This window comes from Ascaphus truei, chromosome 8 (assembly GCF_040206685.1).
Source record: "Ascaphus truei isolate aAscTru1 chromosome 8, aAscTru1.hap1, whole genome shotgun sequence".
Lineage (NCBI taxonomy): Eukaryota > Metazoa > Chordata > Amphibia > Anura > Ascaphidae > Ascaphus > Ascaphus truei.
In genome coordinates, this window is record NC_134490.1 from 1,867,298 (window position 1) to 1,892,748 (window position 25,451).

Sequence of the window (25,451 nt, forward strand, 5' to 3'; positions counted from 1 at the left end):
CTCCAGTCCACGAGGGTCACCAACAGGTCAGGTTTTCAGGACATCCCTGCCGCAGCACAGGTGTCGTGAAACCCTGACCTGTTGGTGGCCCTTGTGGACTGGAGTTGGCGACCCCAACCTTAACCCCTGCGCTGCTGGAGGGGTCAGGAACATATTGTTCACATGCAAGGACGGATCGCGATCAGGGGAGGGGTTCAATGCATGTTCCCGTTATAAAGTCTCCCTCATATTGTAATCGCTCTATTTCTTATTTCTCACTTAAATATCTTAACAATCCCGTCTTCGTATGTGATGAGCTGTTTGCTGATGAATAATTACTGCTCAATGTTTCAGAACTGCACAAAGGATATCACCCTCCCCCCTGAATATTCATATCTCCAAGCTCTGCTTTTTCTGTGAAGGTACCTGTGTGACAAGCCGCACCTTCCTGTAACTTGGTATCACTTACTAATTATATTGTTTAATAGTTAAACACCTTGTGTTATTATATCTCTCTGCGTGTTATTATATCTCTCTGCGTGTTATTATATCGCTCTGCGTGTTATTATATCTCTCGGCGTGTTATTATATCGCTCTGCGTGTTATTATATCTCTCTGCGTGTTATTATATCTCTCTGCGTGTTATTATATCGCTCTGCGTGTTATTATAACTCTCTGCGTGTTATTATATCTCTCTGCGTGTTATTATATTGCTCTGCGTGTTATTATATCTCTCTGCATGTTATTATATTGCTCTGCGTGTTATTACATCTCTCTGCGTGTTATTATATTGCTCTGCGTGTTATTATATCTCTCTGCGTGTTATTATATTGCTCTGCGTGTTATTATATCTCTCTGCGTGTTATTATATATATAAAAAATTTATAAAAAAAAAAAAAAAAAAAAAAAAAAAAAAAGGTGTGGTGTAATACTGCCTGTAAGTAGTTTTCAAGTGGTATCCTCTTGTGACTCGGAACCCCAGCAGGATCTATCCAGGACCCTTGTAGGCAGTGAATACAAAAAGGATGGGGGAGCACAATAGTTGGAAACAGGCAGTGTTGTAGAACTGGTAATCGCTTTTTAAAATAAAGTAGTTATATCCTGAGTGAGTGTGGTAGCTCAGGTGTCTAATGTCTAATTTGAAGGATAGACACACATGGGTTCGTATGTATTGGTGAAAGAATAGAATAAAAGTAAATACAACTTACACGGCCTTGTGTAAGCCCAATCGCATCAAGGTTTCTTTTGGAATCCCGTGTGCTTCTGGTGAGGCTTTTCTTCTTGCGGTGTGGGTTCTTCTTCTTGGAGTATAGGTTGCTTGCTTCGTTGGTTCAGAGTGCCGCTCCAGGAGGATTTCCTCTCGTATAAACAGAAAGGAGGATAGGGTTAACACATATACATATATACGTCAATGTGGGGGAGGGGATGGTGTGTTTATAGACCACCATAAAAATATATTATACTCTTGCACTCACACGGGCTGGTGTGAGTGTGCTCTTATCTTGGTATCTTGTTTTCTTATGGGTGTTACCCAATTAGTATCAGGTGATGAAAGGGTGGGGTACAATGGTGTATATGGTAAAAATAACACAATACTCACACGGGCCAGTGTGAGTACACACTTCTAGCGGTATCTTTGTTCTTCTATTCCTGATGTAGCTGATGGTGAAGATGGGGTATAACGCATATAAAAGACACTAGGGTCTGGAGGGTACAAACTAACTTTAATAAAAAACATGAGAAATAAAAATAAAAACAAAAACAGAAACCAACATTTCTTAGGGAAGTAAAAGCAAAGGGGGGACAGTATGGTGTATAGTAGTAGGGGGTCCCGCCTTCCGCGTCCGGATGGGGAGCTACAACTACACCTCTGTCTCCTCTGTGATGTGCTGTTAAAATGTTCCAGGTAAAAGAGCAACGCGTTTCGTCCAAGTACTGGACTTCCTCAGGCTCTGTAGATGTGTTCCTGCTGTTTCCAGCCTCTTTTATGCCGGGTTTAGCCAATCCTGGTCGTTGTGTTAATTGCATTAATTGCAATCCTGTTCCTCTAATGCGACGGGACGTCGCCATCTTGTGATGTGCGCGCGCATCCCATCTTGTAGGGTGCGCGCGCATCCCATCTTCTATTGCAATGATTTGCAGTCCTGTTCTTCTAATGCGACTGAACGTCGCCATCTTGTGATGTGCGCGCGTATCCCATCTTGTAGGGTGCGCGCGCATCCTATCTTCTATTGGGTCGCACATGTGTGGTGGTCTAAATAATAAAGTTTTCAGGCAGTACAATCGTATGTCCTTGTGCGTCTCAATAAAGTTCCGCCTTGTTGAAAAAAAGGGGGAAAAAAAAGAGAAAAAGGAAGAAAAGTTCGTGCGCAGTCCCTTGTATACTGCGTTATTGCATGTTCTGTATCTATGTACTTTCACTTATGACTAAATACTGAAGGGGTTAAAAGATGCCTTAAGAGTATCTTGAAAGGTGTTGTGTATGTCTCTGGTTGCTGCTGCATAAAGTATAAAGATTATACTGTGCCATAATTGTCTCGAGTGCAACCTAATAAAGTTGTTTATATGTGCTGAGTTGTGTGTCTATTCTTATATATTTATAGTGTTGTACAGTGATTAAAAATGTGATATATATTCTAAATTGTGTTTGCTCTTAAAAATAATAAGTATGATTTAATCTTGTGTATTAAGGGTCCAAAATATTATAGTACTAAATTAAGGTTAATTCATAAATAGTGTATGTTCTAATGTGAGTTAATTTAAGGAGTGTTAGGTATAATCTAGTATTGTGTTTTTGAAAAAAGTGTTTTAGTGTTTAAAGTGCAGAGTGATTAAATTTATTATAATTAAATTAGATTAAATTGCCTGTTATAAATTAATGAAAGTAGTTTATAAATGGTACATATCATAATGTGAGTTACTTTTAAAAGTATTAAATAAAATCTGATCTTAATTAACTGAAGATAGGTGTTTTAAATATTTAAAGTACAGAGTGATTAGAAATACTCTAATGTGATTAGGTTTAATACCTAATGTGAATTGGTTGGAGGTAATGGTAATGGGGATAATAATAGAATAATATTCAAATACTAATGGTGAGCAACATATTAAAATGATGTCCTATGTGAGTGAGTATGACAAGTGAATTAACATGCTCTTGTTGTTTGCTAACCGAGTTTAAAACACACTGCTGTGGGAGGCAGGTGGAGTGGATAAAATCATGAAACAAAAAATAAAATAAAAATAAAAATAAAAAATAATAATAAAAAGCAAAAAATTGTGTATAAAATATACAAAAAATCTCTGCATATAATCAAATGGACTAGAAAAAAGGCTCTGTCCCGGGTAAAAATTATAAGTTAAAAATAGTATACCATAAGATAAAAAATGAGGATCTATGGTTTTAAAGGCAGTCTTCAATAATGCAGTCCAATCCCAAATGGAGGAGAGAATTCCAGAGCTTTGGGCGGGTATATCTGTGGTTGGAGGAGAAAATGCAGGTTAGTGATCGCCTTAGTTTAAGCATACATGATGTCCAATGAATGGAATATGTAGGCCGTAGTCTGGGTGATCACATAAATGCCCCCAGATCAATGTCTATGTTGAGTCCTCTGGGTGTTAGTGTCTTCAATTTATATATCCAGAAGGTTTCTCGTTGGCATAGCTTACGCAGGCGATCCCCACCTCTCCAATTGGCATCTACCCTCTCTATTCCCTTGTATGTCAGAAGATTTGGGTTGCCCTCATGAAATACGCTGAAGTGCTTAGAAACACTGTGTGTCATTAGCTGTTTTTTTATATTTCCCATGTGTTCCAGTACGCGGACTCGCAAAGGTCTTGAAGAGCGGCCCACGTACTGGAGTCCACAGGGGCAAGACACTAGATAAACAGTGTGGTCTGTGCGGCAGTCTAGGTGTTGCTTTATCTTAAAAGTTTCTTTTGTAACGTTTGACGTGAATTCCAGTTTGTTTCCCTTTGCTGCTTGTTTGCACGCTTTGCAATTAAAGCAGCTGTGGAAACCTTTTACTGGGGGTAACCAGGTCTGAATTTTTGGTTCTTCTTTCTTGTAGACGCTGGGTGCTAGTTTGAGTTTAATGCACGGTGCCTTTCTAAATATGACTTTTGGGACATTGGGGATGTTGTCTTTGAGGACAGGGTCTTGTAGTACCACATGCCAGTGTTTTTTTATTATTTTTTGAATTTTCATGGCATCTGTATTATAAGTACTAATGAATGGTGTTTGGAATTGTGTGTTGCCCTGTTTTGTTTTGGAAATCAGCATGTCGTTACGTGGTATTGTGTTAGTTTTGGTTACTGCTGATTCTATGAGTTCTGGAGAGTAGCCTCTTTCAAGGAATCTGCCTTTCAAAATGTCGGCTTGATCCTTGAAGGTGCTATCATCAGTGCAGTTTCTCCGGACTCTCCGAAACTGGCCAAACGGTATGTTATCTAACCATTTTGGATGGTGGCAGCTGGTCGTCATTAAAAAATTATTAGCATCCGTTGGTTTGAAGTATGTTTTTGTTTTAATTTCTGAATTTTCTATATATATGTTGAGGTCCAGGAAGTTGATATTTACCTTACTCTGCTCGGATGTAAACTCTAGATTGATGTTGTTTTGATTAATATGTGTGATGAAATCTCTCAGTTTAAGTTCGTCCCCCTTCCATATGAACAGTACGTCATCTATATAGCGATGCCATGAGACCAGGTTTGCGCTGAAGGGGTTATTAGACCAAATGTTGGTTTCCTCCCAGTCCGCTAGAAAAATATTTGCGTAACTGGGCGCAAACCTGGTCCCCATCGCGGTTCCGCACATCTGGAGGTAGAACAGGCCGTTAAACCAGAAAACATTATGCGTTAATATGAAATTGATGCCATCAATAATAAAGCTGCGCTGTTATTATATTGCTCTGCGTGTTATTATATCTCTCTGCGTGTTATTATATTGCTCTGCGTGTTATTACATCTCTCTGCGTGTTATTATATTGCTCTGCGTGTTATTATATCTCTCTGCGTGTTATTATATTGCTCTGCGTGTTATTATATCTCTCTGCGTGTTATTATATTGCTCTGCGTGTTAGTATATCGCTCTGCGTGTTATTATATCTCTCTGCGTGTTATTATATCTCTCTGCGTGTTATTATATCGCTCTGCGTGTTATTATAACTCTCTGCGTGTTATTATATCTCTCTGCGTGTTATTATATTGCTCTGCGTGTTATTATATCTCTCTGCATGTTATTATATTGCTCTGCGTGTTATTACATCTCTCTGCGTGTTATTATATTGCTCTGCGTGTTATTATATCTCTCTGCGTGTTATTATATTGCTCTGCGTGTTATTATATCTCTCTGCGTGTTATTATATTGCTCTGCGTGTTAGTATATCGCTCTGCGTGTTATTATATCTCTCTGCGTGTTATTATAATCTCTGCGTGTTATTATATCTCTCTGCATGTTATTATATCGCTCTGCGTGTTATTATATCGCTCTGCGTGTTATTATAACTCTCTGCGTGTTATTATATCTCTCTGCGTGTTATTATATTGCTCTGCGTGTTATTATATCTCTCTGCGTGTTATTATATTGCTCTGCGTGTTATTACATCTCTCTGCGTGTTATTATATTGCTCTGCGTGTTATTATATCTCTCTGCGTGTTATTATATTGCTCTGCGTGTTATTATATCTCTCTGCGTGTTATTATATTGCTCTGCGTGTTAGTATATCGCTCTGCGTGTTATTATATCTCTCTGCGTGTTATTATAATCTCTGCGTGTTATTATATCTCTCTGCATGTTATTATATCTCTCTGCGTGTTATTATATTGCTCTGCGTGTTATTATATCTCTCTGCGCGTTATTATATCTCTCTGCGTGTTAGTATATCGCTCTGCGTGTTATTATATCTCTCTGCGTGTTATTATAATCTCTGCGTGTTATTATATCTCTCTGCATGTTATTATATCTCTCTGCGTGTTAGTATATCGCTCTGCGTGTTATTATATCTCTCTGCGTGTTATTATATCTCTCTGCGTGTTATTATATCTCTCTGCGTGTTATCACTCTGCGTGTTATTATATCTCTCTGCGTGTTATTATATCTCTCTGTGTGTTATTATATCTCTCTGCGTGTTATTATATCTCTCTGCGTGTTATTATATCTCTCTGCGTGTTATTATATCTCTCTGCGTGTTATTATATCTCTCTGCATGTTATTATATCTCTCTGCGTGTTATTATATCTCTCTGCGTGTTATCACTCTGCGTGTTATTATATCTCTCTGCATGTTATTATATCTCTCTGTGTGTTATTATATATCTCTGTGTGTTATTATATCTCTGTGTGTTATTATATCTCTCTGCGTGTTATTATATCTCTCTGCATGTTATTATATCACTCTGCGTGTTATTATATATCTCTGCATGTTATTATATCTCTCTGTGTGTTATTATATCTCTCTGCGTGTTATTATATCTCTCTGCGTGTTATTATATCTTTCTGCGTGTTATTATATCTCTCTGCGTGTTATTATATCTCTGTGTTATTATATCTCTATGCTTGTTATTATATCTCTCTGCGTGTTATTATATCTCTCTGCGTGTTATTATATCACACTGTGTGTTATTATATCTCTCTGTGTTATTATATCTCTCTGCGTGTTATTATATCTCTCTGCGTGTTATTATATCTCTCTGCGTGTTATTATATCTCTCTGCGTGTTATTATATCTCTCTGCGTGTTATTATATCTCTCTGCATGTTATTATATCTCTGCGTGTTATTATATCTCTCTGCGTGTTATTGTATCTCTCTGCGTGTTATTATATCTCTCTGCATGTTATTATATCTCTCTGCGTGTTATTATATCTCTCTGCGTGTTATTGTATCTCTCTGTGTTATTATATCTCTATGCGTGTTATTATATCTCTCTGCGTGTTATTATATCTCTGCTTGTTATTATATCGCTCTGCGTGTTATTATATATCTCTGCGTGTTATTATATCTCTCTGCGTGTTATTATATCTCTCTGCGTGTTATTATATCTCTCTGAGTGTTATTATATTGCTCTGCGTGTTATTATATTGCTCTGCGTGTTATTATATATCTCTGCGTGTTATTATATCGCTCTGCGTGTTATTATATCGCTCTGCGTGTTATTATATCTCTCTGCGTGTTATTATATCTCTCTGCATGTTATTATATTGCTCTGCGTGTTATTATATCTCTCTGCGTGTTATTATATCGCTCTGCGTGTTATTATATCTCTCTGCATGATATTATATCTCTCTGCGTGTTATTATATCACTCTGCGTGTTATTATATCACACTGCGTGTTATTATATCTCTCTGCGTGTTATTATATCTCTCTGCGTGTTATTATATCTCTCTGCGTGTTATTATATCTCTCTGCGTGTTATTATATCTCTCTGCGTGTTATTATATCTCTCTGCGTGTTATTATATCTCTCTGCGTGTTATTATATCTCTCTGCGTGTTATTATATCTCTCTGCGTGTTATTATATCTCTCTGCGTGTTATTATATCTCTCTGCGTGTTATTATATCTCTGCGTGTTATTATATCACTCTGCGTGTTATTATATCTCTGCGTGTTATTATATCTCTCTGCGTGTTATTATATCTCTCTGCATGTTATTATATATCTCTGCGTGTTATTATATCTCTCTGCGTGTTATTATATATCTCTGCATGTTATTATATATTTCTGCGTGTTATTATATCACTCTGCGTGTTATTATATCTCTGCGTATTATTATATCTCTCTGCAGGTTATTATATCACTCTGCGTGTTATTATAGCTCTCTGCGTGTTATTATATATCTCTGCATGTTATTATATATCTCTGCATGTTATTATATCTCTCTGCGTGTTATTATATCGCTCTGCGTGTTATTATATCGCTCTGTGTGTTATTATATGTCTGCGTGTTATTATATCTCTCTGCGTGTTATTATATCACTCTGCGTGTTATTATATCTCTGCGTGTTATTAAATCTCTGCGTGTTATTATATCTCTGCGTGTTATTATATCTCTGCGCGTTATTATATCTCTGCGCGTTATTATATCTCTGCGCGTTATTATATCTCTGCGTGTTATTATATCTCTCTGCGTGTTATTATATCTCTCTGCGTGTTATTATATCTCTGCGTGTTATTATATCTCTGCGTGTTATTATATCTCTGCGTGTTATTATATCTCTGCGCGTTATTATATATCTCTGCGTGTTATTATATCTCTCTGCGTGTTATTATATCTCTGCGCGTTATTATATCTCTGCGCGTTATTATATCTCTGCGTGTTATTATATCTCTGCGTGTTATTATATCTCTGCGTGTTATTATATCTCTGCGCGTTATTATATCTCTCTGCGTGTTATTATATCTCTGTGCATGTTATTATATCTCTCTGCGTGTTATTATATCTCTGTGCATGTTATTATATCTCTGCGCGTTATTATATCTCTGCGCGTTATTATATCTCTGCGCGTTATTATATCTCTGCGCGTTATTATATCTCTGCGCGTTATTATATCTCTGCGCGTTATTATATCTCTGCGTGTTATTATATCTCTGCGTGTTATTATATCTCTGCGCGTTATTATATCTCTCTGCGTGTTATTATATCTCTGTGCATGTTATTATATCTCTCTGCGTGTTATTATATCTCTGTGCATGTTATTATATCTCTGCGCGTTATTATATCTCTGCGCGTTATTATATCTCTGCGCGTTATTATATCTCTGCGCGTTATTATATCTCTGCGCGTTATTATATCTCTGCGCGTTATTATATCTCTGCGTGTTATTATATCTCTGCGTGTTATTATATCTCTGCGCGTTATATCTCTCTGCGTGTTATTATATCTCTGTGCATGTTATTATATCTCTCTGCGTGTTATTATATCTCTGTGCATGTTATTATATCTCTGCGCGTTATTATATCTCTCTGCGTGTTATTATATCTCTGTGCATGTTATTATATCTCTCTGCGTGTTATTATATCTCTCTGCGTGTTATTATATCTCTGCGTGTTATTATATCTCTGCGCGTTATTATATCTCTGCGCGTTATTATATCTCTGCGCGTTATTATATCTCTCTGCGTGTTATTATATCTCTGCGTGTTATTATATCTCTGCGTGTTATTATATCTCTGCGTGTTATTATATCTCTGCGCGTTATTATATCTCTGCGTGTTATTATATCTCTGCGTGTTATTATATCTCTGCGTGTTATTATATCTCTGCGCGTTATTATATCTCTGCGTGTTATTATATCTCTGCGTGTTATTATATCTCTCTGCGTGTTATTATATCTCTGTGCATGTTATTATATCTCTGCGCGTTATTATATCTCTCTGCGTGTTATTATATCTCTGCGCGTTATTATATCTCTGCGCGTTATTATATCTCTGCGCGTTATTATATCTCTGCGCGTTATTATATCTCTGCGTGTTATTATATCTCTGCGCGTTATTATATCTCTGCGTGTTATTATATCTCTGCGCGTTATTATATCTCTGCGCGTTATTATATCTCTGCGTGTTATTATATCTCTGCGTGTTATTATATCTCTGCTTGTTATATATCTGCATGTTATTATATCTCTCTGCGTGTTATTATATCTCTGCGTGTTATTATATCTCTGCGCGTTATTATATCTCTGCGCGTTATTATATCTCTGCGCGTTATTATATCTCTGCGCGTTATTATATCTCTGCGCGTTATTATATCTCTGCGTGTTATTATATCTCTGCGTGTTATTATATCTCTGCGCGTTATTATATCTCTGCGTGTTATTATATCTCTGCGCGTTATTATATCTCTGCGTGTTATTATATCTCTGCGTGTTATTATATCTCTGCTTGTTATATATCTGCATGTTATTATATCTCTCTGCGTGTTATTATATCTCTGCGCGTTATTATATCTCTGCGCGTTATTATATCTCTGCGCGTTATTATATCTCTGCGCGTTATTATATCTCTCTGCGTGTTATTATATCTCTGCGTGTTATTATATCTCTGCGTGTTATTATATCTCTCTGCGTGTTATTATATATCTCTGCGTGTTATTATATCTCTCTGCGTGTTATTATATCGCTCTGCGTGTTATTATATCTCTGCGTGTTATTATATCTCTCTGCGTGTTATTATATCTCTGCGCGTTATTATATCTCTGCGCGTTATTATATCTCTGCGCGTTATTATATCTCTGCGTGTTATTATATCTCTCTGCGTGTTATTATATATCTCTGCGTGTTATTATATCTCTCTGCGTGTTATTATATCTCTGCGCGTTATTATATCTCTGCGTGTTATTATATCTCTGCGTGTTATTATATCTCTGCGTGTTATTATATCTCTGCGTGTTATTATATCTCTCTGCGTGTTATTATATCTCTGCGTGTTATTATATCTCTGCGCGTTATTATATCTCTGCGCGTTATTATATCTCTGCGCGTTATTATATCTCTGCGCGTTATTATATCTCTCTGCGTGTTATTATATCTCTGCGCGTTATTATATCTCTCTGCGTGTTATTATATCTCTGCGTGTTATTATATCTCTCTGCGTGTTATTATATCTCTGCGTGTTATTATATCTCTGCGCGTTATTATATCTCTGCGTGTTATTATATCTCTCTGCGTGTTATTATATCTCTGCATGTTATTATATCTCTGCGCGTTATTATATCTCTATGCGTGTTATTATATCTCTCTGCGTGTTATTATATCTCTGCGTGTTATTATATCTCTATGCGTGTTATTATATCTCTCTGCGTGTTATTATATCTCTGCGTGTTATTATATCTCTCTGCGTGTTATTATATCTCTGCGTGTTATTATATCTCTGCGCGTTATTATATCTCTGCGCGTTATTATATCTCTGCGCGTTATTATATCACTCTGCGTGTTATTATATCTCTGCGCGTTATTATATCTCTGCGCGTTATTATATCTCTGCGCGTTATTATATCTCTGCGTGTTATTATATCTCTGCGCGTTATTATATCTCTGCGTGTTATTATATCTCTGCGCGTTATTATATCTCTGCGCGTTATTATATCTCTGCGTGTTATTATATCTCTATGAGTGTTATTATATCTCTCTGCGCGTTATTATATCTCTGCGTGTTATTATATCTCTGCGTGTTATTATATCTCTGCGCGTTATTATATCTCTCTGCGCGTTATTATATCTCTGCGCGTTATTATATCTCTCTGCGTGTTATTATATCTCTGCGCGTTATTATATCTCTGCGTGTTATTATATCTCTCTGCGTGTTATTATATCTCTGCGTGTTATTATATCTCTGCGCGTTATTATATCTCTGCGCGTTATTATATCTCTGCGTGTTATTATATCTCTGCGTGTTATTATATCTCTGCGCGTTATTATATCTCTCTGCGTGTTATTATATCTCTGCGTGTTATTATATCTCTGCGTGTTATTATATCTCTGCGCGTTATTATATCTCTCTGCGTGTTATTATATCTCTGCGTGTTATTATATCTCTGCGTGTTATTATATCTCTGCGCGTTATTATATCTCTCTGCGTGTTATTATATCTCTGCGTGTTATTATATCTCTGCGTGTTATTATATCTCTGCGCGTTATTATATCTCTCTGCGCGTTATTATATCTCTGCGCGTTATTATATCTCTGCGCGTTATTATATCTCTCTGCGCGTTATTATATCTCTGCGCGTTATTATATCTCTGCGCGTTATTATATCTCTCTGCGCGTTATTATATCTCTGCGCGTTATTATATCTCTCTGCGTGTTATTATATCTCTGCGCGTTATTATATCTCTGCGCGTTATTATATCTCTGCGCGTTATTATATCTCTGCGCGTTATTATATCTCTCTGCGCGTTATTATATCTCTCTGCGCGTTATTATATCTCTGCGCGTTATTATATCTCTGCGCGTTATTATATCTCTGCGCGTTATTATATCTCTCTGCGCGTTATTATATCTCTGCGCGTTATTATATCTCTCTGCGTGTTATTATATCTCTGCGCGTTATTATATCTCTGCGCGTTATTATATCTCTGCGCGTTATTATATCTCTCTGCGCGTTATTATATCTCTGCGCGTTATTATATCTCTGCGCGTTATTATATCTCTGCGCGTTATTATATCTCTCTGCGTGTTATTATATCTCTGCGCGTTATTATATCTCTCTGCGTGTTATTATATCTCTGCGCGTTATTATATCTCTGCGTGTTATTATATCTCTGCGCGTTATTATATCTCTGCGCGTTATTATATCTCTGCGTGTTATTATATCTCTCTGCGTGTTATTATATCTCTGCGTGTTATTATATCTCTGCGCGTTATTATATCTCTGCGCGTTATTATATCTCTGCGTGTTATTATATCTCTGCGTGTTATTATATCTCTGCTTGTTATATATCTGCATGTTATTATATCTCTCTGCGTGTTATTATATCTCTGCGTGTTATTATATCTCTGCGCGTTATTATATCTCTGCGCGTTATTATATCTCTGCGCGTTATTATATCTCTGCGCGTTATTATATCTCTGCGCGTTATTATATCTCTGCGTGTTATTATATCTCTGCGTGTTATTATATCTCTGCGCGTTATTATATCTCTGCGTGTTATTATATCTCTGCGCGTTATTATATCTCTGCGTGTTATTATATCTCTGCGTGTTATTATATCTCTGCTTGTTATATATCTGCATGTTATTATATCTCTCTGCGTGTTATTATATCTCTGCGCGTTATTATATCTCTGCGCGTTATTATATCTCTGCGCGTTATTATATCTCTGCGCGTTATTATATCTCTCTGCGTGTTATTATATCTCTGCGTGTTATTATATCTCTGCGTGTTATTATATCTCTCTGCGTGTTATTATATATCTCTGCGTGTTATTATATCTCTCTGCGTGTTATTATATCGCTCTGCGTGTTATTATATCTCTGCGTGTTATTATATCTCTCTGCGTGTTATTATATCTCTGCGCGTTATTATATCTCTGCGCGTTATTATATCTCTGCGCGTTATTATATCTCTGCGTGTTATTATATCTCTCTGCGTGTTATTATATATCTCTGCGTGTTATTATATCTCTCTGCGTGTTATTATATCTCTGCGCGTTATTATATCTCTGCGTGTTATTATATCTCTGCGTGTTATTATATCTCTGCGTGTTATTATATCTCTGCGTGTTATTATATCTCTCTGCGTGTTATTATATCTCTGCGTGTTATTATATCTCTGCGCGTTATTATATCTCTGCGCGTTATTATATCTCTGCGCGTTATTATATCTCTGCGCGTTATTATATCTCTCTGCGTGTTATTATATCTCTGCGCGTTATTATATCTCTCTGCGTGTTATTATATCTCTGCGTGTTATTATATCTCTCTGCGTGTTATTATATCTCTGCGTGTTATTATATCTCTGCGCGTTATTATATCTCTGCGTGTTATTATATCTCTCTGCGTGTTATTATATCTCTGCATGTTATTATATCTCTGCGCGTTATTATATCTCTATGCGTGTTATTATATCTCTCTGCGTGTTATTATATCTCTGCGTGTTATTATATCTCTATGCGTGTTATTATATCTCTCTGCGTGTTATTATATCTCTGCGTGTTATTATATCTCTCTGCGTGTTATTATATCTCTGCGTGTTATTATATCTCTGCGCGTTATTATATCTCTGCGCGTTATTATATCTCTGCGCGTTATTATATCACTCTGCGTGTTATTATATCTCTGCGCGTTATTATATCTCTGCGCGTTATTATATCTCTGCGCGTTATTATATCTCTGCGTGTTATTATATCTCTGCGCGTTATTATATCTCTGCGTGTTATTATATCTCTGCGCGTTATTATATCTCTGCGCGTTATTATATCTCTGCGTGTTATTATATCTCTATGAGTGTTATTATATCTCTCTGCGCGTTATTATATCTCTGCGTGTTATTATATCTCTGCGTGTTATTATATCTCTGCGCGTTATTATATCTCTCTGCGCGTTATTATATCTCTGCGCGTTATTATATCTCTCTGCGTGTTATTATATCTCTGCGCGTTATTATATCTCTGCGTGTTATTATATCTCTCTGCGTGTTATTATATCTCTGCGTGTTATTATATCTCTGCGCGTTATTATATCTCTGCGCGTTATTATATCTCTGCGTGTTATTATATCTCTGCGTGTTATTATATCTCTGCGCGTTATTATATCTCTCTGCGTGTTATTATATCTCTGCGTGTTATTATATCTCTGCGTGTTATTATATCTCTGCGCGTTATTATATCTCTCTGCGTGTTATTATATCTCTGCGTGTTATTATATCTCTGCGTGTTATTATATCTCTGCGCGTTATTATATCTCTCTGCGTGTTATTATATCTCTGCGTGTTATTATATCTCTGCGTGTTATTATATCTCTGCGCGTTATTATATCTCTCTGCGCGTTATTATATCTCTGCGCGTTATTATATCTCTGCGCGTTATTATATCTCTCTGCGCGTTATTATATCTCTGCGCGTTATTATATCTCTGCGCGTTATTATATCTCTCTGCGCGTTATTATATCTCTGCGCGTTATTATATCTCTCTGCGTGTTATTATATCTCTGCGCGTTATTATATCTCTGCGCGTTATTATATCTCTGCGCGTTATTATATCTCTGCGCGTTATTATATCTCTCTGCGCGTTATTATATCTCTCTGCGCGTTATTATATCTCTGCGCGTTATTATATCTCTGCGCGTTATTATATCTCTGCGCGTTATTATATCTCTCTGCGCGTTATTATATCTCTGCGCGTTATTATATCTCTCTGCGTGTTATTATATCTCTGCGCGTTATTATATCTCTGCGCGTTATTATATCTCTGCGCGTTATTATATCTCTCTGCGCGTTATTATATCTCTGCGCGTTATTATATCTCTGCGCGTTATTATATCTCTGCGCGTTATTATATCTCTCTGCGTGTTATTATATCTCTGCGTGTTATTATATCTCTCTGCGTGTTATTATATCTCTCTGCGTGTTATTATATCTCTGCGTGTTATTATATCTCTGCGTGTTATTATATCTCTGCGTGTTATTATATCTCTCTGCGTGTTATTATATCTCTGCGTGTTATTATATCTCTGCGTGTTATTATATCTCTCTGCGTGTTATTATATCTCTCTGCGTGTTATTTTATCTCTGCGCGTTATTATATCTCTGCGCGTTATTATATCTCTGCGTGTTATTATATCTCTGCGTGTTATTATATCTCTCTGCGTGTTATTATATCTCTGCGTGTTATTATATCTCTGCGTGTTATTATATCTCTCTGCGTGTTATTATATCTCTCTGCGTGTTATTTTATCTCTGCGCGTTATTATATCTCTGCGCGTTATTATATCTCTCTGCGTGTTATTATATCTCTGCGTGTTATTATATCTCTGCGTGTTATTATATCTCTCTGCGTGTTATTATATCTCTCTGCGTGTTATTTTATCTCTGCGCGTTATTATATCTCTCTGCGTGTTATTATATCTCTGCGTGTTATTATATCTCTCTGCGTGTTATTATATCTCTCTGCGTGTTATTTTATCTCTGCGCGTTATTATATCTCTGCGCGTTATTATATCTCTCTGCGTGTTATTATATCTCTCTGCGTGTTATTATATCTCTGCGTGTTATTATATCTCTGCGTGTTATTATATCTCTGCGTGTTATTATATCTCTCTGCGTGTTATTATATCTCTGCGTGTTATTATATCTCTGCGTGTTATTATATCTCTCTGCGTGTTATTATATCTCTCTGCGTGTTATTTTATCTCTGCGCGTTATTATATCTCTGCGCGTTATTATATCTCTCTGCGTGTTATTATATCTCTGCGTGTTATTATATCTCTGCGTGTTATTATATCTCTCTGCGTGTTATTATATCTCTGCGTGTTATTATATCTCTCTGCGTGTTATTATATCTCTGCGTGTTATTATATCTCTGCGTGTTATTATATCTCTGCGTGTTATTATATCTCTCTGCGTGTTATTATATCTCTGCGTGTTATTATATCTCTGCGTGTTATTATATCTCTGCGTGTTATTATATCTCTGCGCGTTATTATATCTCTGCGTGTTATTATATCTCTGCGCGTTATTATATCTCTGCGCGTTATTATATCTCTGCGCGTTATTATATCTCTGCGCGTTATTATATCTCTCTGCGTGTTATTATATCTCTGCGTGTTATTATATCTCTGCGTGTTATTATATCTCTGCGTGTTATTATATCTCTGCGCGTTATTATATCTCTCTGCGATGCTGTCCCAGCCTCGCTGGCATGGTAGGGGTTAAGGAGACGGTCTCTCTGAGCCCACCCTTTGGGAGACAGTCTGAGAAAACGTCACCTTGGCAACAAGACTCCGCCAGCCACTGCACACACTCACACACTCACACACACACACACGGAGACACACACACCCTGACAGACGCACCCGATCCTACAGCGCTGCTCTCCCGCCACCCCGGAGCGAGAGGTAATCCAGGGGTCCGGGCGGGCTGCATTAACCCCCTCACCGCCACCGTGCCGTGCCCGCGCTCCGTCTGCAGCGAGACAGGCTGCGTCTTTTTGTTAGGGAATCCGTGGACGTGTGGGTGACCCGGCAGGGGGAGGTGTGTGTGGGGGGGGGGGCTTCCTTAACTCCTTCGTTGCCAGAGCGTGAGCACACAGGCGCAGCGCTATTGAATAACGAGCACGGCAATGCATTGCAAGCCCTTCTGGGAACTAAAGGGTTAAAACACCTGTCTCCCTCCTGCACTCCATTTTAAAATGCACATTTTTTTAAAAAAGATGCCCTTTTTCTGCTTTCCGCGGTGATTCTGCGCTGTCTTTGCATGCAGCAGGCGATGCTCGTCTTATCTGTACGCCATTAACGGGGGGGATGGGGGGAGGGGGAGGAATGGACCGTCTCCTCTCTGGGCAGCGACGCTCCGCAGTAACTGCGGGATTACACGGTTATTAGTGTGCGTTCCATGGAGGGTGCGGGGGTGGGACATATAGAGACCTGAATATTTGGTTTAAGATTGTGTTAACCCCTTCACTGCCAGAGCAATCTGCTGAGACACCCCCCCCCCCCCCCACTCTGATGCTGACAGACGATATTGTAACGAGTCCCCCCTTTGTATGCCGGGGGGGGGGGGGAGATTTCCGGCAGGTAAAAAGCCCTTTAATTTGGAAAATATTTATTGAACCCTGTCTGTTGTTACAATGATGTTGGCTCCTCAGGAGTTGTGTTGCCACCGAGTACTATGCTGTGTTACATAGTATTGTCACATATCATGAACACAACATAAGCTCTCAGGAGTTGTGTTACCGCGCAGCGATACAAGGGTCTCTCATACTGGCTACGTTGATGTGATACGTTGTGACGTAACAGGTATTATTTGAACACGGTGACATTTCGGGTAATGTAACGTCCTTATCCGGGTGCCTTATTGCCTTAAAGAAGGATGCAAACATTAAAAAGGTCCCTAAATCTGTGTAAAAACCGCCCCATATTTCCCCTGCGCAGCATGGCGCAGGCCTGCGGGGCGCTTAGCGGAGATACCCGCGTGGATGTCACGGATTCACATCTGTTTTTATTTTCCTCCATATCTAAATCCTCGCGCCGATTTCCAGCTTCATTTCAACCGCAGCAAAAATGTCGCCAATTAAGGGGAAAAAAATCCAAATCCGCTTTATTACAGTCTAACGCAATGAAGGCGCTCGCGAGTTTAAGGCGCTCGCGAGTTTAAGGCGGTCGCGAGTTTAAGGCGGTCGCGAGTTTAAGGCGGTCGCGAGTTTAAGGCGGTCGCGAGTTTAAGGCGCTCGCGAGTTTAAGGCGGTCGCGAGTTTAAGGCGCTCGCGAGTTTAAGGCGGTCGCGAATTTAATGCCGACGCCCACTTTATGGGGAATTCCACATCGCTGAAAGAAATAGCGCTGGCCGGAGGTTTCTGTAGAAAGTATTTGTCCATAAATGTCCAAAATTCCCCACATTTTCCGATTATTTGTGATTTGTTTTACGCGCTGTTTGCAATCTCGGGGCATGAGCGGGTGTCTGTGAGAGAGACGGGGCAGACATGGCAAGGGTGCTACCCCGGCGGGGTATTACAGGCCGGCTTTGTGTTGATGTTATACAGTAGCTGTGACACATTGTGACACCTCCTGTCAGACCAGGGAGGCCTTTCATCTTTTTATAATGTGGGCCCCTACTGGCAGCAAAGTGTTCATGGATTTGGGGGCAGCAGCTGCCCCCCCATATATAGGGGCACCTCCGTTTAGGGATAATCCTTTATGTGCAGTGTACCCTTTCAATGCTGCAGAGGCCCGTGGGGGGTGGGGGGTGGGGGGGGCCTCTGGAGTGGCTTTATACTGGGGGGAGTGGGGGGGGGGGCTCTGGAGTGGCTTTATACTGGGGGGAGTGGGGAAGATACCGGGTGGGGAGGGATCGCCGGGATATGGTGAGAAAGAGGAACACCAATTTCTCTCCTAAAACAAGGAAGATCCTGTCTCGCTGGAAGTAACCGCCCCCCCCATCCCCCCCGTCCCCCCCTCCCCCACCCCCGTTTACTGCAAATAAATGGATTGAGAAGTGTTTTTTGAAGATGGATTTCTGATTTCACCGTTTAATTAACAAATCTAACCATGCTAACAGCAAATATTTGTCTTCCTTTGTTTCTTTGGAGATTAATGGCAAATGCCATTTCTTAGGGGGCTCTGCCTGGGCACCTGTTTATTTCCCTTGATCCCCCCCCCCTGTCCTTATCAGAGAACCAATAAAGATTAGGGGAGGGGGTGAGAGGGGGCTTTGCTTGTGCAAACTCTTGTTGAACACACACCCTGGCTCTAATCTCCGGGGTCAGCTCCTTGTGACCATGGGGAAGTCACTTTATCTCCCTGTGCCTCAGACATTCAAACAGATTGTAAGCTCTGCGGGGCAGGGACTGCGCCTGTAACATCCCTATGTGCTGCGTACCGCGCGCTGTAATGTCATTGTGACGCGCGCTATAATGTCATTGTGACGCGTGCTGTACTGTCATTGTGACGCGCGCTATACTGTCATTGTGACACACGCTATACTGTCACTGTGACGCGCGCTGTACTGTCATTGTGACACACGCTATAATGTCATTGTGACGCGCGCTATAATGTCATTGTGACGCGTGCTATAATGTCATTGTGACGCGCGCTATACTGTCATTGTGACGCGCGCTATACTGTCATTGTGACGCGCGCTATACTGTCATTGTGACGCGTGCTATAATGTCATTGTGACGCGCGCTATACTGTCATTGTGACACGCGCTATACTGTCATTGTGACACGCGCTATAATGTCATTGTGACGCGCGCTATAATGTCATTGTGACACACGCTATAATGTCATTGTGACACGCGCTATAATGTCATTGTGACGCGCGCTATAATGTCATTGTGACGCGCGCTATAATGTCATTGTGACGCGCGCTATACTGTCATTGTGACGCGCTCTATAATGTCATTGTGACACACGCTATACTGTCATTGTGACGCGCGCTATAATGTCATTGTGACACGCGCTATAATGTCATTGTGACACACGCTATAATGTCATTGTGACGCGCGCTATAATGTCATTGTGACGCGCGCTGTACTGTCATTGTGACACGCGCTATAATGTCATTGTGACACGCGCTATAATGTCATTGTGACGCGCGCTATACTGTCATTGTGACGCGCGCTATAATGTCATTGTGACGCGCGCTGTACTGTCATTGTGACACACGCTATAATGTCATTGTGACGCGCGCTATACTGTCATTGTGACGCGCGCTGTACTGTCATTGTGACACACGCTATAATGTCATTGTGACACACGCTATACTGTCATTGTGACACACGCTATACTGTCATTGTGACACCCGCTATACTGTCATTGTGACACACGCTATAATGTCATTGTGACGCGCGCTGTACTGTCATTGTGACACACGCTATAATGTCATTGTGACGCGCGCTATACTGTCATTGTGACGCGCGCTGTACTGTCATTGTGACACACGCTATAATGTCATTGTGACACCCGCTATACTGTCATTGTGACACACGCTATAATGTCATTGTGACGCGCGCTGTACTGTCATTGTGACACACGCTATAATGTCATTGTGACGCGCGCTATATTGTCATTGTGACGCGCGCTGTACTGTCATTGTGACACACGCTATAATGTCATTGTGACGCGGCTGTACTGTCATTGTGACACACGCTATAATGTCATTGTGACGCGCGCTATAATGTCATTGTGACGCGCGCTATACTGTCATTGTGACGCGCGCTATACTGTCATTGTGACGCGCGCTATAATGTCATTGTGACGCGCGCTATACTGTCATTGTGACGCGCGCTATACTGTCATTGTGACGCGCGCTATACTGTCATTGTGACGCGCGCTATACTGTCATTGTGACGCGCGCTATACTGTCATTGTGACGCGCGCTATAATGTCATTGTGACGCGCGCTATAATGTCATTGTGACGCGCGCTATACTGTCATTGTGACACGCGCTATACTGTCATTGTGACGCGCGCTATACTGTCATTGTGACACGCGCTATACTGTCATTGTGATGCGCGCTATACTGTCATTGTGACGCGCGCTATAATGTCATTGTGACGCGCGCTATACTGTCATTGTGACGCGCGCTGTACTGTCATTGTGACGCGCGCTGTACTGTCATTGTGACGCGCGCTGTACTGTCATTGTGACGCGCGCTATACTGTCATTGTGACGCACGCTATAATGTCATTGTGCCGCGCGCTGTACTGTCATTGTGACGCGCACTGTACTGTCATTGTGACGCGCGCTATACTGTCATTGTGACGCGCGCTATACTGTCATTGTGACGCGCGCTGTACTGTCATTGTGACGCGCGCTGTACTGTCATTGTGACGCGCGCTGTACTGTCATTGTGACGCGGGCTGTACTGTCATTGTGCCGCGCGCTGTACTGTCATTGTGACGCGCGCTGTACTGTCATTGTGACGCGCGCTGTACTGTCATTGTGACGCGCGCTGTACTGTCATTGTGACGCGCGCTGTACTGTCATTGTGACGCGCGCTATACTGTCATTGTGACGCGCGCTGTAGTGTCATTGTGACGCGCGCTGTACTGTCATTGTGACGCGGGCTGTACTGTCATTGTGACGCGCGCTGTACTGTCATTGTGACACACGCTGTACTGTCATTGTGACGCGCGCTATACTGTCATTGTGACGCGCGCTGTACTGTCATTGTGACGCGCGCTGTACTGTCATTGTGACGCGCGCTGTACTGTCATTGTGACGCGCGCTGTACTGTCATTGTGACGCGCGCTGTACTGTCATTGTGACGCGCGCTGTACTGTCATTGTGACGCGCGCTGTACTGTCATTGTGACGCGCGCTGTACTGTCATTGTGACGCGCGCTATACTGTCATTGTGACGCGCGCTGTACTGTCATTGTGACGCGCTTTGTCCCATTGGGAGAAAAGCGCCATATGAAATAAAGTTATTAGTATTATTATTATTAACCCCTGAGCGTGTCACCCCCATCACTACACTCTGATCCTAAGGAGCTCGGACACTTTTCTGGTTACCCTTCCCCGTGTCCTGGGGCTGCTGGACTGCTGGCCGGCTGAAGCAGTGGGCAGCGGGGATGGGTGTGGGGTTGTTGGCCGGCTGAAGCAGTGGGAAGCAGGGATGGGTGTGGGGTTGCTGGCCGGCTGAAGCAGTGGGCAGCAGGGATGGGTGTGGGGTTGTTGGGCGGCTGAAGCAGTGGGCAGCAGGGATGGGTGTGAGGTTGTTGGCCGGCTGAAGCAGTGGGAAGCAGGGTGGGTGTGGGGTTGTTGGGCGGCTGAAGCAGTGGGCAGCAGGGTGGGTGTGGGGTTGTTGGACGGCTGAAGCAGTGGGCAGCAGGGATGGGTGTGGGGTTGTTGGCCGGCTGAAGCAGTGGGCAGCAGGGATGGATGTGGGGTTGTTGGCCGGCTGAAGCAGTGGGAAGCAGGGATGGGTGTGGGGTTGTTGGCCGGCTGAAGCAGTGGGCAGCAGGGATGGGTGTGGGGTTGTTGGCCGGCTGAAGCAGTGGGCAGCAGGGATGGGTGTGAGGTTGTTGGGCGGCTGAAGCAGTGGGAAGCAGGGATGGGTGTGAGGTTGTTGGCCGGCTGAAGCAGTGGGAAGCAGGGATGGGTGTGGGGTTGTTGGCCGGCTGAAGCAGTGGGAAGCAGGGATGGGTGTGGGGTTGTTGGCCGGCTGAAGCAGTGGGAAGCAGGGATGGGTGTGGGGTTGTTGGGCGGCTGAAGCGGTGGGAAGCAGGGATGGGTGTGGGGTTGTTGGGCGGCTGAAGCGGTGGGCAGCAGGGATGGGTGTGGGGTTGTTGGCCGGCTGAAGCAGTGGGAAGCAGGGATGGGTGTGCGGTTGTTGGGTGGCTGAAGCAGTGGGAAGCAGGGATGGGTGTGGGGTTGTTGGGCGGCTGAAGCGGTGGGCAGCAGGGATGGGTGTGGGGTTGTTGGCCGGCTGAAGCAGTGGGAAGCAGGGATGGGTGTGGGGTTGTTGGGTGGCTGAAGCAGTGGGAAGCAGGGATGGGTGTGGGGTTGTTGGCCGGCTGAAGCAGTGGGAAGCAGGGATGGGTGTGGGGCTGTTGGCCGGCTGAAGCAGTGGGAAGCAGGGATGGGTGTGGGGTTGTTGGCCGGCTGAAGCAGTGGGAAGCAGGGATGGGTGTGGGGTTGTTGGCCGGCTGAAGCAGTGGGAAGCAGGGATGGGTGTGGGGTTGTTGGCCGGCTGAAGCAGTGGGCAGCAGGGATGGGTGTGGGGTTGTTGGCCGGCTGAAGCAGTGGGAAGCAGGGATGGGTGTGGGGTTGTTGGCCAGCTGAAGCAGTGGGAAGCAGGGATGGGTGTGGGGCTGTTGGCCGGCTGAAGCAGTGGGAAGCAGGGATGGGTGTGGGGTTGTTGGCCGGCTGAAGCAGTGGGAAGCAGGGATGGGTGTGGGGTTGTTGGGCGGCTGAAGCAGTGGGAAGCAGGGATGGGTGTGGGGCTGTTGGGCGGCTGAAGCAGTGGGAAGCAGGGATGGGTGTGGGGTTGTTGGGCGGCTGAAGCAGTGGGAAGCAGGGATGGGCGTGGGGTTGTTGGCCGGCGGAAGCAGTGGGCAGCAGGGATGGGTGTGGGGTTGTTGGGCGGCTGAAGCAGTGGGCAGCGGGGATGGGTGTGGGGTTGTTGGCCGGCGGAAGCAGTGGGCAGCAGGGATGGGTGTGGGGTTGTTGGGCGGCTGAAGCAGTGGGAAGCAGGGATGGGTGTGGGGTTGTTGGGCGGCTGAAGCAGTGGGCAGCAGGGATGGGTGTGGGGTTGTTGGGCGGCTGAAGCAGTGGGCAGCAGGGATGGGTGTGGGGTTGTTGGCCGGCTGAAGCAGTGGGCAGCAGGGATGGGTGTGGGGTTGTTGGCCGGCTGAAGCAGTGGGCAGCAGGGATGGGTGTGGGGTTGTTGGGCGGCTGAAGCAGTGGGAAACAGGGATGGGTGTGGGGTTGTTGGGCGGCTGAAGCAGTGGGCAGCAGGGATGGGTGTGGGGTTGTTGGGCGGCTGAAGCAGTGGGAAGCAGGGATGGGTGTGGGGTTGTTGGGCGGCTGAAGCAGTGGGAAGCAGGGATGGGTGTGGGGCTGTTGGCCGGCTGAAGCAGTGGGAAGCAGGGATGGGTGTGAGGTTGTTGGGCGGCTGAAGGAGTGGGAAGCAGGGATGGGTGTGAGGTTGTTGGGCGGCTGAAGCAGTGGGAAGCAGGGATGGGTGTGAGGTTGTTGGGCGGCTGAAGCAGTGGGAAGCAGGGATGGGTGTGGGGCTGTTGGCCGGCTGAAGCAGTGGGCAGCAGGGATGGGTGTGGGGTTGTTGGCCAGCTGAAGCAGTGGGAAGCAGGGATGGGTGTGGGGCTGTTGGCCGGCTGAAGCAGTGGGAAGCAGGGTGGGTGTGGGGTTGTTGGCCGGCTGAAGCAGTGGGAAGCAGGGATGGGTGTGGGGTTGTTGGCCGGCTGAAGCAGTGGGCAGCAGGGATGGGTGTGGGGTTGTTGGCCGGCTGAAGCAGTGGGAAGCAGGGATGGGTGTGGGGTTGTTGGCCGGCTGAAGCAGTGGGAAGCAGGGATGGGTGTGGGGTTGTTGGCCGGCTGAAGCAGTGGGAAGCAGGGATGGGTGTGGGGTTGTTGGGCGGCTGAAGCAGTGGGAAGCAGGGATGGGTGTGGGGCTGTTGGGCGGCTGAAGCAGTGGGAAGCAGGGATGGGTGTGGGGTTGTTGGGCGGCTGAAGCAGTGGGCAGCGGGGATGGGTGTGGGGCTGTTGGGCGGCTGAAGCAGTGGGAAGCAGGGATGGGTGTGGGGTTGTTGGGCGGCTGAAGCAGTGGGCAGCAGGGATGGGTGTGGGGTTGTTGGCCGGCTGAAGCAGTGGGCAGCAGGGATGGGTGTGGGGTTGTTGGCCGGCTGAAGCAGTGGGCAGCAGGGATGGGTGTGGGGTTGTTGGGCGGCTGAAGCAGTGGGCAGCAGGGATGGGTGTGGGGTTGTTGGGTGGCTGAAGCAGTGGGAAGCAGGGATGGGTGTGGGGTTGTTGGGCGGCTGAAGCAGTGGGCAGCGGGGATGGGTGTGGGGCTGTTGGCCGGCTGAAGCAGTGGGCAGCAGGGATGGGCGTGGGGTTGTTGGCCGGCGGAAGCAGTGGGCAGCAGGGATGGGTGTGGGGTTGTTGGGCGGCTGAAGCAGTGGGCAGCAGGGATGGGTGTGGGGTTGTTGGCCGGCGGAAGCAGTGGGCAGCAGGGATGGGTGTGGGGTTGTTGGCCGGCGGAAGCAGTGGGCAGCAGGGATGGGTGTGGGGTTGTTGGGCGGCTGAAGCAGTGGGCAGCAGGGATGGGTGTGGGGTTGTTGGCCGGCTGAAGCAGTGGGAAGCAGGGATGGGTGTGGGGTTGTTGGCCGGCGGAAGCAGTGGGCAGCAGGGATGGGCGTGGGGTTGTTGGCCGGCGGAAGCAGTGGGCAGCAGGGATGGGTGTGGGGTTGTTGGCCGGCTGAAGCAGTGGGCAGCAGGGATGGGTGTGGGGTTGTTGGCCGGCGGAAGCAGTGGGCAGCAGGGATGGGTGTGGGGTTGTTGGCCGGCTGAAGCAGTGGGCAGCAGGGATGGGTGTGGGGTTGTTGGCCGGCTGAAGCAGTGGGCAGCAGGGATGGGTGTGGGGTTGTTGGCCGGCTGAAGCAGTGGGCAGCAGGGATGGGTGTGGGGTTGTTGGCCGGCTGAAGCAGTGGGCAGCAGGGATGGGTGTGGGGTTGTTGGCCGGCGGAAGCAGTGGGCAGCAGGGATGGGTGTGGGGTTGTTGGCCGGCGGAAGCAGTGGGCAGCAGGGATGGGTGTGGGGTTGTTGGCCGGCTGAAGCAGTGGGCAGCAGGGATGGGTGTGGGG

General features: G+C 44.0%; 1 protein-coding gene across 2 annotated transcripts in view; it reads left to right on the top strand.

Moving 5' to 3' along the window:
- Window positions 1–378: 378 nt before the first annotated feature.
- Window positions 379–25,451, top strand: part of CALY (calcyon neuron specific vesicular protein) — a 44,385-nt gene continuing 19,312 nt past the window's right edge. Inside the window, exon 1 of one of the 2 annotated variants that reach the window (XM_075610289.1) lies at window positions 379–401. The gene's annotated coding sequence lies outside the window, so the exon portion shown is untranslated. Of the gene's footprint in view, window positions 402–16,373; window positions 16,528–25,451 lie in introns of those variants that run through there. The other variant, XM_075610288.1, reaches the window with a different exon arrangement.